At 56.0% G+C, this 11,853-nt stretch overlaps 1 protein-coding gene and 1 long non-coding RNA gene across 3 annotated transcripts in view; one reads left to right on the forward strand and one right to left on the reverse strand.

The window, feature by feature from the left end:
- Window positions 1-11,853, reverse strand: part of CMIP (c-Maf inducing protein) — a 224,224-nt gene that overhangs the window by 137,493 nt on the left and 74,878 nt on the right. The window lies entirely within an intron of this gene.
- Window positions 4,226-11,380, forward strand: LOC309853447. Of its 2 annotated transcripts, XR_014305689.1 has the most exons (4): window positions 4,226-7,434; window positions 9,110-9,290; window positions 9,685-9,975; window positions 11,080-11,380. It is a non-coding gene; the product is annotated as an uncharacterized lncRNA (long non-coding RNA). The 2 variants fall into 2 exon arrangements; XR_014305688.1 differs by having other exon boundaries at window positions 9,685-11,380.

Genomic DNA, 11,853 nt, shown 5'->3' on the forward strand with positions numbered 1-11,853 from the left:
AGCCTAAGCAACCAGCCCTGGGCTCGGGTCCCAGTGCGCACAGTTCAGCCCGGACAGCAGTGCGCTCTGTCTACAGAGCAGATAGGTTGTTGTGGGAAGGAGGCAACATAGGACAAACGGGTTCTCAGCCATGGGTGCTTGTCCAGAGACATAGCCAGGCGTCACACGGGGAGCAGGTGTCGCTAGCATCTGGGGCAGGGGGAGGAGGCCAGTGGTGCTGCTACCACCAACAGGACCCCGAGAGAGGACAACCCACTTCCGTGTCAGTAGGACCTCTGGTGAGAGATCCCAGCTCAAGGTTCGCCCTCCATAAACGCCAGTGGCTATCAGAACCTTGAAATTGTCCCAGCGGCCTGAGAGCATGACATTCTTGTCACTAGACTTCAGAGAAGGCTACTGGACCAGCAGCTGTGACTTGCCCTGGTGACAGGAGAGAGCAGAGCTCACGGGGCCTCCAGACTGCACCTGCGCTCCCTCGGGCCTGGGGGCCAGCCTCCCCACCACATTGCCCTGGAGTCACAGCCTCTGCCTGCCTTCTGCGCTCCCACCATAGGGGAAGGGCCACTTTCGATGTTGTTTTCTTGGGCACCAAGAGAACAGACACCCCCGTGTCTGGACCCTGCAGACAGCTCTAAACAGACACTTCCTTCCCCTTCCTCCTCCCTCTCCCTGCCCCCCGCCTGCCCCCCTCAGCTTCTGCCCGACAGGGCAGTCTGTGTGCCCAGCATGCCCCTCCATGCACGATGTTCAGCCCTGGCCCGGGGAACCAGACCCTCCTCTGAGGGTCTGGCTGACCTGGGTGTGGGACCCTCTGGCCGCATGCCCATGGAGGGGTCAGTCTCCAGAGGGGGCAAAAAGTCCCAGGAGAGCCCGTGTGGCCTGGTCTCTAATGCCTGTAGCTGCTCCCTCACTGCACACACCAGCTACGTGAGATCCTTCTTCTGGTGGCCGGGCCTTGACTTGCGCTCCTCCCTCCCTGGGACACCCTGGCCCTCCCCTGCTGCCCCACACCCTCCTCACGTGTCTTAGACTTCACTGAAACATCCCTCCCACCAGGGCAGGCTCGGCTCAGACGCCCAGTGTCTGTGCATCTGCATCTCCGTGCCCATCACCCTGTCCGGTAATGCAACACAGACAAGCCGTTCTGGAGGCAAGGTCACTAGACCTGCGACCCTGAGGACACAGGGCCCTTCGGGGTGCCCCCCCTTCACAGCCCAGAGTCTGCAGCCGCGCCATGCAGTACAACTCTCTGTGACGCTGGAAACGGCCGGTGTCCACGCTGGCTGGCATGACAGCCGCTAGCCACAGCTGGCCTTGCACCATTTGAAGTTTAAAGAACTGAAGTTCCAATTTCGTTTGATGTTAATTAAATCTGAACAGCCTTGTCCTGTGCACCACTGATCACCAAGGGCAGCACTGGTTGAGAACACGGCCCGGGCAGAGAAGGGGCCCCACAGCCCTGGCGAATGAATGAATGAATGAATGATGCTCATTACCCCGCGGTCTGACTCCACATTGAGTCATCTGACATCAACCTTCCCCAGCAGGCTGAGGGCTGCGTGAGGGCAGGAGATGGTGGGACTTGGCTCACTACTCCATCCCCCAAGTGGGGCACAGACCCTCAGTAAACATTAATTAAATAAATGAATGCCCAGGGGAGTGGAGGGCCTGCACCTCAGAGCCCCTCACCCTTTGCCACCTGGCTTCCGGGGTTGATGAAGGAACACGGTCCAGCGGGCTGGCTTGGGACTGGATTCCCGGCCCAGGTCCCCCTTCTCTCAGGTGACCATCTGCCCCCTGCATCCCAGGCTCTGTCACAGCTGGGATCAACAGGAGGCTCCTCCCTTCTCCAGGGTCCTTCCGCCACCCCACCCCACCCCACCACCGATGCCTGGGAAGAAGCAGGGCAAGTCGGCTTACTCTCGACTCATTCCCCTGGGGCTGCTCTTCCCTGCCTCCCCGCTTGGGCGGCAGGGCCCCCTCAGGAGGTTCCAGAAAGAGGAGAGCTCGCAGGAAGGAGGATGAATGTGCAATTCCATCATCAATCACCGCCTTTCATCCCCGACGGGTGACGGTGATGCTCGGCAGCCCTGTGCCTCTCCCCCCCACTGCCTGGCCCACTTCCTTCCGATGTAGGTCACGGGCGGATTCTCCCTGCAATCACTAGGTGTGCCTCCGGTGAGGGGGGTGGCGCCACTAGAGGCAAATTTAGCAATCCTCTCACGGGCACGCAGGGCCCCGGGCGCCACTAGAGGCAAATTTAGCAATCCTCTCACGGGCACGCAGGGCCCCGGGCGCTCTCATTCAGCGGAGCCCCAGACTGGCAGGTGCACGTGGGAATCCTGTGCAAGGATCCGAGGGCATGTGAGAGGGATGGCGGGCGGGCAGGGTGGTTCCTGTGCCCAAGAAAGCTGGGCACCTGGAGCTGGAAAGCCAGGGTCACGTGGAAGCAAAGCCACGGAGAGGCTGGTTCCCAGGACAGAAGCAGATCTGCTGCACGGTAACTCGCCCTACTTTCTGGTGAGTATCCCGGACCCGCTGGGTCCAACTCTGCAACCTGCAGCCGGGCGCTCCGCCTTCCCGAGCCTCCTGCTTCCACCTGACAAGGGGGGATGAGGCCGGCACCTGCCTCACAGGACGGTATGAATTAAATGCATTTGTAGAGATACAGTGCTGAGCACGGGGCTCAGCACCAAAGAAACACTCAATAAACATGGATGTCGCTGATGCTATTGTTGTCTGCGAGCATCCCTCCTAGCTGCACAACACGGACAACCGTTCCTTCCCTCTGACCAGCAATGAGCACGGGCGCTCGGCCAGGCTCTGGGCCAGGCGCGGTGACAGGTCTGCTCCCCCTGCTCTCAGGTAGCAGCCATTTGCCGGAACAGTGGACACGTCCGATAAACCCAGTGGTGCGTGTGGCGAGCAGGTCTTGTGAGCACGCGGGAGGCGAGAGCCCGGAGGAGGGAGGGCTCGGCCTGGCAGGACCGCGTGAGCGGGGCCAGTTAGGAGGACAGAATGGGAATCCCCGGTGTCCTCAAAGGCCTAGAAGGCCTCAAGATCCTGGGCCCTTTGGGCAGTAGAAAAAGGTCGTCTGTGCCCGGGGCACAAGGTGCCGGGTAAGGAACTGGCAGGGGATGAAAAGGAAAAGCCTGAGTTTGGGCCAAATTCGGCCTTCTCTGCCAGGAAAATAAGGAGATGAACTTTGTCCCATGTACGACAGGGACTTCTAAGTGCCACTCCTGAAGTTACTCTGCTCTGAAGTTGGGGAACCCGCCTCCACACACACTCATGTAGTAGACACACAACACTCCACACACATGCACACACACACACACACACCTATACACACAAGACACAGAACACACACACAACTGTGCACATGTGCGCAAATACACAGCACTCCACACCCAGATAAGAGCACGCACGCCCGCACACACATCACGGGCTCCCTGCCCTGGGCCCGGAGCAGAAACGGGAGCCTCCAGACTCCACGACAGAGCGAAGAAGGCGTGTTCTGAACGCCACACGGAGGCCTGAGAGCCAGTATCAGGCCGCGTGGGGGAGGAAATGTTTATAAACGAAAGGTTTCCTGCACACCTGCGTGCACACACACACATGTGCACACAGACGCACACTCAACGGGTAGTTCTTCCAAGAATGCCTTGGCAGGCTGGAGCAAGCACACGCAGCAGCAGAGCGACCGCAAGCTGCTCTCGGACCTGCGCCACCATCCACTTGGGCCGGGTTTTAAAAGGAAACTTCCTCCCCCATTTAAAAGGGAAGAGTGGGTCTGTCTGGACAAAGCCGGAGCCTGGTGCGGGAGCAGGAAGTGATCAGGGGAAGCCTGAAGGGTGCAATGATGCGGGCCGACCGTGTTTCTGTGGGGCCGGCCCCGGCCTCTCCCCGCCCCCCCTCTCCGGCGCCGACGGTCTGATTTCTAAGGAGAACGGTTACCCCAAGGAGGCTCATTCACCACGGAGATTTCCTGCAGCAGGTGGACGCAAAGAAAAACGTGCTGAGGTTCCTTAAAACAGTTGCCTTCTCCTCAGCAGGAGAAACCTCCTGCCCTGCGACACGGCTCATACCAGCCATCAGCTTGGCAAACCCTCTTCTGTAGAGAGAAAGGGGAAGTTTTTGAAACAGAAGGGACGTCGGGGGGCACAGCTGGATTTTAAACACTGAACTCAAACTTAGTTCCTTCCTTGGAAGCAGAGACTGCCTGAGCCAAATAAGGATTTCTCTTTGTCCCACAGAATAAAACTCCATCTTTGTGAAACGTGACAGAGAAGTCAGGGACTGTCCTAAGCCCGGAGTCGGTTACATCCTGTTTCATCCGCGTTGGGAAACTGAGGCACAGAGGGGAGAAAGTAACACGCTGGAAATCATAGAGCAAAAGCCCAAATTGAGCCTGGGCCCTCTGCCTCCAAGGCTCAGACTCTTAGCTCATGATGGACCTCCTTCTCAGCATGTGCAGACCTACGGCTCTACTGGGATGAGGCAGACCATACACAGACACAACAGGGCCCAGGGGGCAGCAACAGGACCCAGGTGAAGGGCGGCACAGTCTGAGCAGCCCTGAACTTGAATATGGGGTAGCTTGCCCGATGCCATCCTAGCAGTAAGCAGCACCTGATGGGGGTGAATGAGGTTGCTTCTAAGTGTTCTCACGGTGCCAATGAAGAAGGCTTTTGGCTGTGATTGGGAAGGCGAGGGGAGGGCATTAGTCTGCTCAAGGCAAAGACGGCCACAACGCTTGACCATCAGGCCACACTCTGTGCCATCTCAGGACCATTCTGTCTTCAGACTCCCAAGCCTGGCCTGGCGCACCTATGACATAGGAACACTGGGGCCCAGAGAGAGGAACAGTTCCTCTAAGGTCACAGAGCAAGCAATAGGCAGAAGCAAGAGGGACACGAGGGCCCCTGGAGGCCAGACCTTCGCCCTCCACACCTCACAGACGCCAGGTCCGCAGGGGCAGATGGACGCTCTTTGGAATGGAGTCGCCCTTCACCAAGCCTAGAACAGGAAATTTACAACCTCCTTCAGAGCAAAGCTACAGGACAACTTTATACATTTTGCCCCGTTGTAGACGGTTCCTCCGCTCGGCTCTTCTACGCTGGGAATGGCGTTATGGACTGAATGTCTGTATTTGCAATACACCCCCCCAAATTCACATGCTCAAGTCCTAACCCCCAGTGAGAGGAGACTGGGAAGTGGGACTTCGGGAATAACTCAGGTTAGATGAGGACAGAAGGGCGGGACCCTCGGGATGGGACCGAAGAGGGAGCCCCAAGCTCACTCTCAGCCACGGGAGGACACGGGGGAAGGTGGCCGTGTGCCAGCCGGGAAGACGGCTCTCACCAGGAGCCGACCAGGCTGACACCCTGGTCTCGGGCTTCCAACCCCAGCACTGGGAGAAACAATGTTCAAGCCCCCACTCTGTGGTGTCTTGTGACGGGGCCCAAGTACACAGCAAGACAGGCGGACAGCATCCCCCTAGGCTAAGGGCCAGAGCACCACACCCATGCACTCCGTTCTCCCACATACAGAACAGTCTCACCGGCTTCCCAAGACCAGGCAAGCCATGCCCCTGCCTCCCACAGCTCGTGGCACGCCAGCGAGGCTCTAGAAACGCTTGCTGAACACACAGAGCCAAACACCGGCTGGATACCTGCGTGTTTCCGAGCGGCCCCTGCGCAGCCCTGCTTCCCAGGTAAAAACCTGCTGCGGCCTCCACAGAGCGAGCAGCCTCGTGGCTTCAGCTTCGGCCTCACGCACAGCCAGCCCCCCTCCACACAGGGCGAGCCCACGCCCAGCAATCCGGCATCTCTGCATCAGCCACAGCCGACTGGTGCCCAGAATCTCAGAAGAGCTGTTCAGTCCTGCACCGGGTCTAAGAGCGAAAGGTGAGAAGTGACTGTGGCACCCGCGGTCGGCGGTGGAAGTGGAGAGATGACCATTCTATGGAATTCGGGGGAGCAAGTGAACAGAAGAAGGTGGGTCTCGAGATATCAGGACCAGCGACTGGGGGATGAACCCAGAGGTCACTCGTTATTACAAAATGAAACAGATTATGTTATCTTTCCTGGAACATGCGACATGCATGTGCTTTCCCTCGTTCATGGTCAGGACTCAGCGCGTCTTCTTGGAGACGGCCCCACCTCTGTCGTCGCCACCGTCTGTCTCACACAGACCCCACACCATCTAACACTGGCACTGGGCAATTCCTGTCCCAAAGACACCTCTGGGGCCGTCGGAGTAGGGCCTCCCCACCTCTCCACCCGCAGCAGCTCCTGGTGTCTGTCTTTTTTTTTTTCTTTTTTTAAAGATTTTACTTATTCTTTTGACGACAGAGATCACAAGTAGGCAGAGAGGCAGGCAGAGAGAGAGAGGAGGAAGCAGGCTCCCCGCTGAGCAGAGAGCTGGGCTCGATCCCAGGACCCCAGGATCATGACCTGAGCTGAAGGCAGAGGCTTTAACCCACGGAGCCACCCAGGTGCCCCCCAGCTCCTGGTTTCCAGCAAAGCTTCCTGAGACTGTCTTAAGCATTCCATTTGGCTTCCATGAAGAACGATCACTCTCTCTTCACACTCGTATAGCACAGGCTTGTATCATCTTCAAGGAAATCGTGCAATTATGGTAACACCTACAGCCAGTGTGATCAGGTCTGGAAACAAACACAACGGGCCCTTGGTAACACACAACACAAGTGGCCGGAAGAAGAGTGCCCGCCCAGCCAGTGCCCCAGCCCGAGCCCCAGCACACACCCCAGCCCGCGCTGCACCCAGGGTGGGGATGGCAGGCGGCCGGTGACCCCAGCCCTCCTGCTCGGTCTCCTGCCTGTTACCGGAGGACAGGAGTCAGTCCACCTAGCGCGGGTCGCAGGGTTCTACCTCTCCACAAAGTCTTATGAAGTGACAAGGCATACCGCAGGGTGATACCTACAAGAGGCTCCCTCTGACATTTTGATTAACCCTTGCATAAAATTATACTCCACACTTTCTATAAAATGATCCGCTTGAGCGGAATGTACAGAAATGTATGGGGGCTGCTAGGAACGGGGCTGCTAGTGGAGGGAAGGGAACGTGCTGTTTTTCTGTAAGGCATCCTTTTTCACGAGAAGAATATAATACTAAGTAGATAACTGAGCTTTATCTTTTTCCTCAATAAGATTTACCAGCAGACTTCAGCGCATGAAACAAACAAGCCCAGAGCCTGATAAGTATGCAGCTTAAAAAAAGAAATCAAAATAACACGCGAAATAAGAAATGTTTTACGGGCTTCAAAGGAACGGCTGTCTGCCTCTGAGCTGGGCTGAGCGGAGAATGGCGTGGCCACAGCCTTCGTGGGCTGGAGATCTTCAATGGGCAGGACCAGAAACAGTTGGTGGATTCATCCAGCCAGCGCGCTCTGACCAGACGCTGGGTCACTGTACGTGCTACGCTGCCGCTGCCGCGGCAACTGACCACGCTTGGCCCTTGATTTGTTTCTCCATTTGACCAGATAAGCTGTGTCTCACAAATTCACCCTGAAGTAGCCCTAGGGGCGGGGTGGGGAGTGGGGGGGGAGCTTCCCAGGTAGCGAGATTATCCTGCAGCTAGACGACTACTACTGATGATTCCCCGTTCACTGCAAATGTCTGTTGCGTCCTTCACTCCCCAGGAGACCCCGCAGGGTGGATTCTGGTGTACACTTGGCCTGGCGTGTGGAGCCGGGGACCGAGCTGTGAATGTGGCAGAGAGGGACACAAAACCACAGGCTGATGAGTCACTTTCATGTGAATTGTGCTCGTGCTGATAAAGCCCATAAAGAGATCAATAACCTGTCCTCTCCCAGGTTCGGGAGGTCAGAGAGGGCCATAAAACGTCTCCCATGGTGATGAATCCCCCCCATGGCAGTGGCCCAGAGGCTGAGGACAGAGGTGGCTCGGGAGGGCGAAAGCGGAGGTGGCAGGGGAGACTGGACAGCGAGCACTCAGAGGAGATGGACCCCGGGGCCACCGCGGGGTCAGGAAACCCATGGAGCCAGGGCAGATGGGAGATGCAGGTCCAGACAGAATCACACCCAGCCCCAAAGCCCAGGTGGAGAATCCAAATGTTTTCTAAAGGCAACAGGAAGGAGCCCAGACAGGACTCGAAGGCGGAAGAGCGAGTTCACGTACACGTGCCGTTCCTCTGCACTTGAAAGCGTGGATTTTGCAGCCTGTGCTTCCAAAGGGACCTTCATTTTCCTCCCTCCCCGTGGGCCCCGCAAACATCTGAGTCAGGCCCCTGGGGTAGCCAGATGCTTGGCAGCTGACCCTGCCCATCACTATCAACCCCCAAGGGTGCCCCAGGGAGAGCCCTTTCAACACGCCACACCAGCCCTCGGACTGCTGGGCTCATGGAAACATTCCCAAGCTGTTTTTCTGTGCCACCAAGACGCCTGCTAGGAAAATCCCTGCTGCCAGCGCTCCTTTCTCCCAGGCGGCTACACCCGCCTGCTTTGCTGTAAGACCCTGCGTCACAAAGGGGTCTCCCGGCCTGGCAGGCAGGCCAGTGGCTGCAGAATCCCCACACTCAGGCCCCGTCGGCGTGGGCTCTTTCCTCTGCATTATCTAGTTGAGTGTCCTGGGTGCGTGGCTATAAATGCTGTTGTTCTGACCCACGGTGAACTTGTAAACACACTGATCGTATCAGCTGTAACAGATGCCGTTTCCCAAAACGGATGAACACCAGTACTTTTATTTTAATTCAGAATGAATCCAGTTTCCACTGGACATGGATGACATGAATGATCTTACAAGGAGACAACTTGCCTGGGGCAAAAAAAAAAAAAATAGTAACAGTAAATCACATAATCCTATCGCTGCCCGAGGTCCTAAAGGTTGTCGATGTGCTACTTCCACCTTGACTCTCTTTCCCGTCTTGGAACGAGCTACTCCAACACCTTCTTCTGGGTGCTCTGAATGTCAGTGTGACTTGGCTTCAATGGCGGGGGACAGGTCACCACCCAGAAACTAGTGAAGCCAAGAGAAATCCACAGGATCAAGACCAGGCCAAGAAAATCTTACACAACAGTAATTGAATCAACTTCCTACCAAAACCAGGCTCTTCTTAAATTGCAGATATCAACTTACTCCGCGGATGAAGTAAGATTGGAGCTCCGAGCCAGCTCCAAGGAGAGCCACTGAGAAGACGCCGTCCAGCTAATCACCAGCGCACTCGCTCATGGTGAGCGGACGGGTGTTGACCGTGTTCCCAGCGTTCCAGCAAAGCCCTTGTCGTCGGATATGGAATCTTCCTCCTGTAAGTGGGAGACCCCGCTGCTGGCTCCCTCTTTCCTGGGCATCCTTGCTTTCCGAGCGTCTGTGGACAGGCCGGGGTGTGGTGACTGTGGGTGACGTTCCGATAACAACATCGTCCCAGTCCCAACTCTCCTCACAGGATACCTTGTCTGGGGCAGGCATCTCCCCCGGGGGCTCCCAGCTGAAACCGGGTCCTACGGCACCACCTCCCCACAGGCTTGTGGCAGGGGCACAGTAAGATGCCGGGATGGGGCCAGCCCAGGCAAATGTCAGTTGTTACAGGACTGCTGTGTCCCGAACACTGGCCTCTCCCCTCCCCGGCTCCCCGACTACCACATTCAGCCTATACCCCGCTTGCCCGAGACCCTGCACCCCGTGTTTTGCTTCTCCCTCAGACACTCCTCAGTCGCTCCTTCGGCTGGCCTTTGCCACTGGCATCTCTCACGGCACAGGAGTCTCGCTGTCCCTTCGCTGCTCAACACAAGCGGCTCCTGGACTCCTGTGTCTAATTCCTCTGCTGAACATTCAAGAAACCCCTGATCTGGCCACTTCTGTCCAAGTGTATTCCCGGGATCCCCCCAGACCGCATGAACGGCAGGGCAGTGCAGCAGATGGGGCTGACCCAAGTCTGCCTCCCGGGTCTGCCCTCAACTGGCCCCGAGGTCTCTGGCAAGCTGCTTGTTCATGTAAGTCACTGCACACCTTTCCAGATTTATGTTTCAGGAACATTTACCTCCCCCACCCCCCACCAAAAGCAAGGACAGTCTGTACCTCAGCGTCATCATCTGTAAAATGGGAGGTGCCGGGGAGGAAATGAGCCTACTGCCAAGGTGTCTCTGCTCGTGCTGTCTCTCCCCCTTCGCTGCCCGCCCTAACTTCTACCCACCTCATCTAAAGGTCAGGAACTAGGTGCCTATCGGGGCGGGGGGTGGTTCCCAACTTCACTCAAGACCAACCTGCCACATGAGGTTAGAGATCAGTCACGCTACAGTCTGAATGCTTAACACGACTGAACCAGGCACTTAAAAATGGTTAAGATGGTAGATTCTGTGTTCTATGTATTTTACCGCCACTGACAAAGAAAAAAAAAAAGGACTGTAACTGACTATTCTACTCCTGAAGGTCGATGGACAATGCCCCTGAGTTAATGACTGGTGAGAAAGACACCACGCTGTACCCGTGGGCTTACATTTTTCAAAATCTTGCCGTAAGGCATTGAAAAATGAATAAGTAGCAATAGCTGTGAGTAGAGGAAAGAGGACATAAGATTTTAGGTATTTGGAAAAAACATGCCAGGATCTAGACAACAAGTAGGAAAAGCAGCCACAGAAAACAGCAATGACTGTTCTAGAGAGCAGAGTTCCTGATGATTTTCTGGTTTTCTACACTATAAATATTTTACATTCATATTTCTTACCATAAAACTGAATGAAAATAAAGAACTCGTACCTGTGCTTCACGGTCTCCCTCCTCCCCTCTGCAAAGGGTCTTTTGGACCCCCAGTTTGTGTCTCCGTAGAGGCCTTTATCTCTGGGACACCCCTGCCACCTCCTCATGGAAAGAGACATCAGGTCTTCCCTGCTGAGCTCAAATCCGGCCTCGGAATCCTTCTCAACACAAGTCTCCAGGCAGTCCGAACCCAATGAAACGCATCTGCTGTCCCAATTACACTTGCTCCCCTGCCTTGCTTTCTGTCTCCTGGGTGTGTCCTAACCCTTCAGTCCACATGCACAGTCCTGAGGACAGGGGCCACCACCGTTTATCCTTGTTCTTCCCATCTTGGTCCTCAGGTGATGGGAAAGCCCAGCAATTGCACTTGGGATGGACCCTGCTCTCAGGTAACATGACACCTTTCCCTTTAGCCTAAAGCTCACTCCTGACTCCAAGCAAGACAACTTATTTCCAATTCAAGGAACCACCACACAAGGGTCCCTTCAGAGCACGATGAAGGATGCTTTCAACCTGACAGTTCACATGGACACAACCTGGGCTCACCACCACCCCCACCCCGTGCCCACATGTGCATGACAAAAGGGTGATGTCCGACTCCTACAGCACAGATGGGGGGCACTCTATGCACCCATGGTCGTCTCCCTCCAGATGGATTCAAGGAGCCAATTACTAGCTTTCACTGGGACCACATCTTTCCTTGTGTCATTCTAAAGTAATTAACAGTTAAGTCATTTCCAAGTTTTTACAGGGAGACTCATCTTGACATTGACGGGCCTGCTTTGCAGTCATTGGGGTGGAGCTGCTCTCTGCCCAGGAGCTTACACTGCAGACAAGGATGACCCCGGCCCAGAGGGGCACACGTGAGGGCACGCACAGGACATGGCAGACTTCGGGTCTCGCATCACTGAGGTTCTCTGGGCCCTTGGGTGACATAACTCCCTGGAGAGAGATCCAGGGCACTGTTTCCTTGAAGTCAGTTAGCGTGGACAATTTTTTCCAGGAGACCAAGACACACAAACTGGCCTGGACTCCTTTAGCTCACAGCAACATTCAAGTGTAGAACTTTTCCTTACTGTAACAACGTGTTGGCCCTTTTAGAACGTGGGGCTATC

The sequence above is a fragment of the Mustela nivalis genome, assembly GCF_964662115.1.
Source record: "Mustela nivalis genome assembly, chromosome: 18".
Taxonomy (NCBI): domain Eukaryota; kingdom Metazoa; phylum Chordata; class Mammalia; order Carnivora; family Mustelidae; genus Mustela; species Mustela nivalis.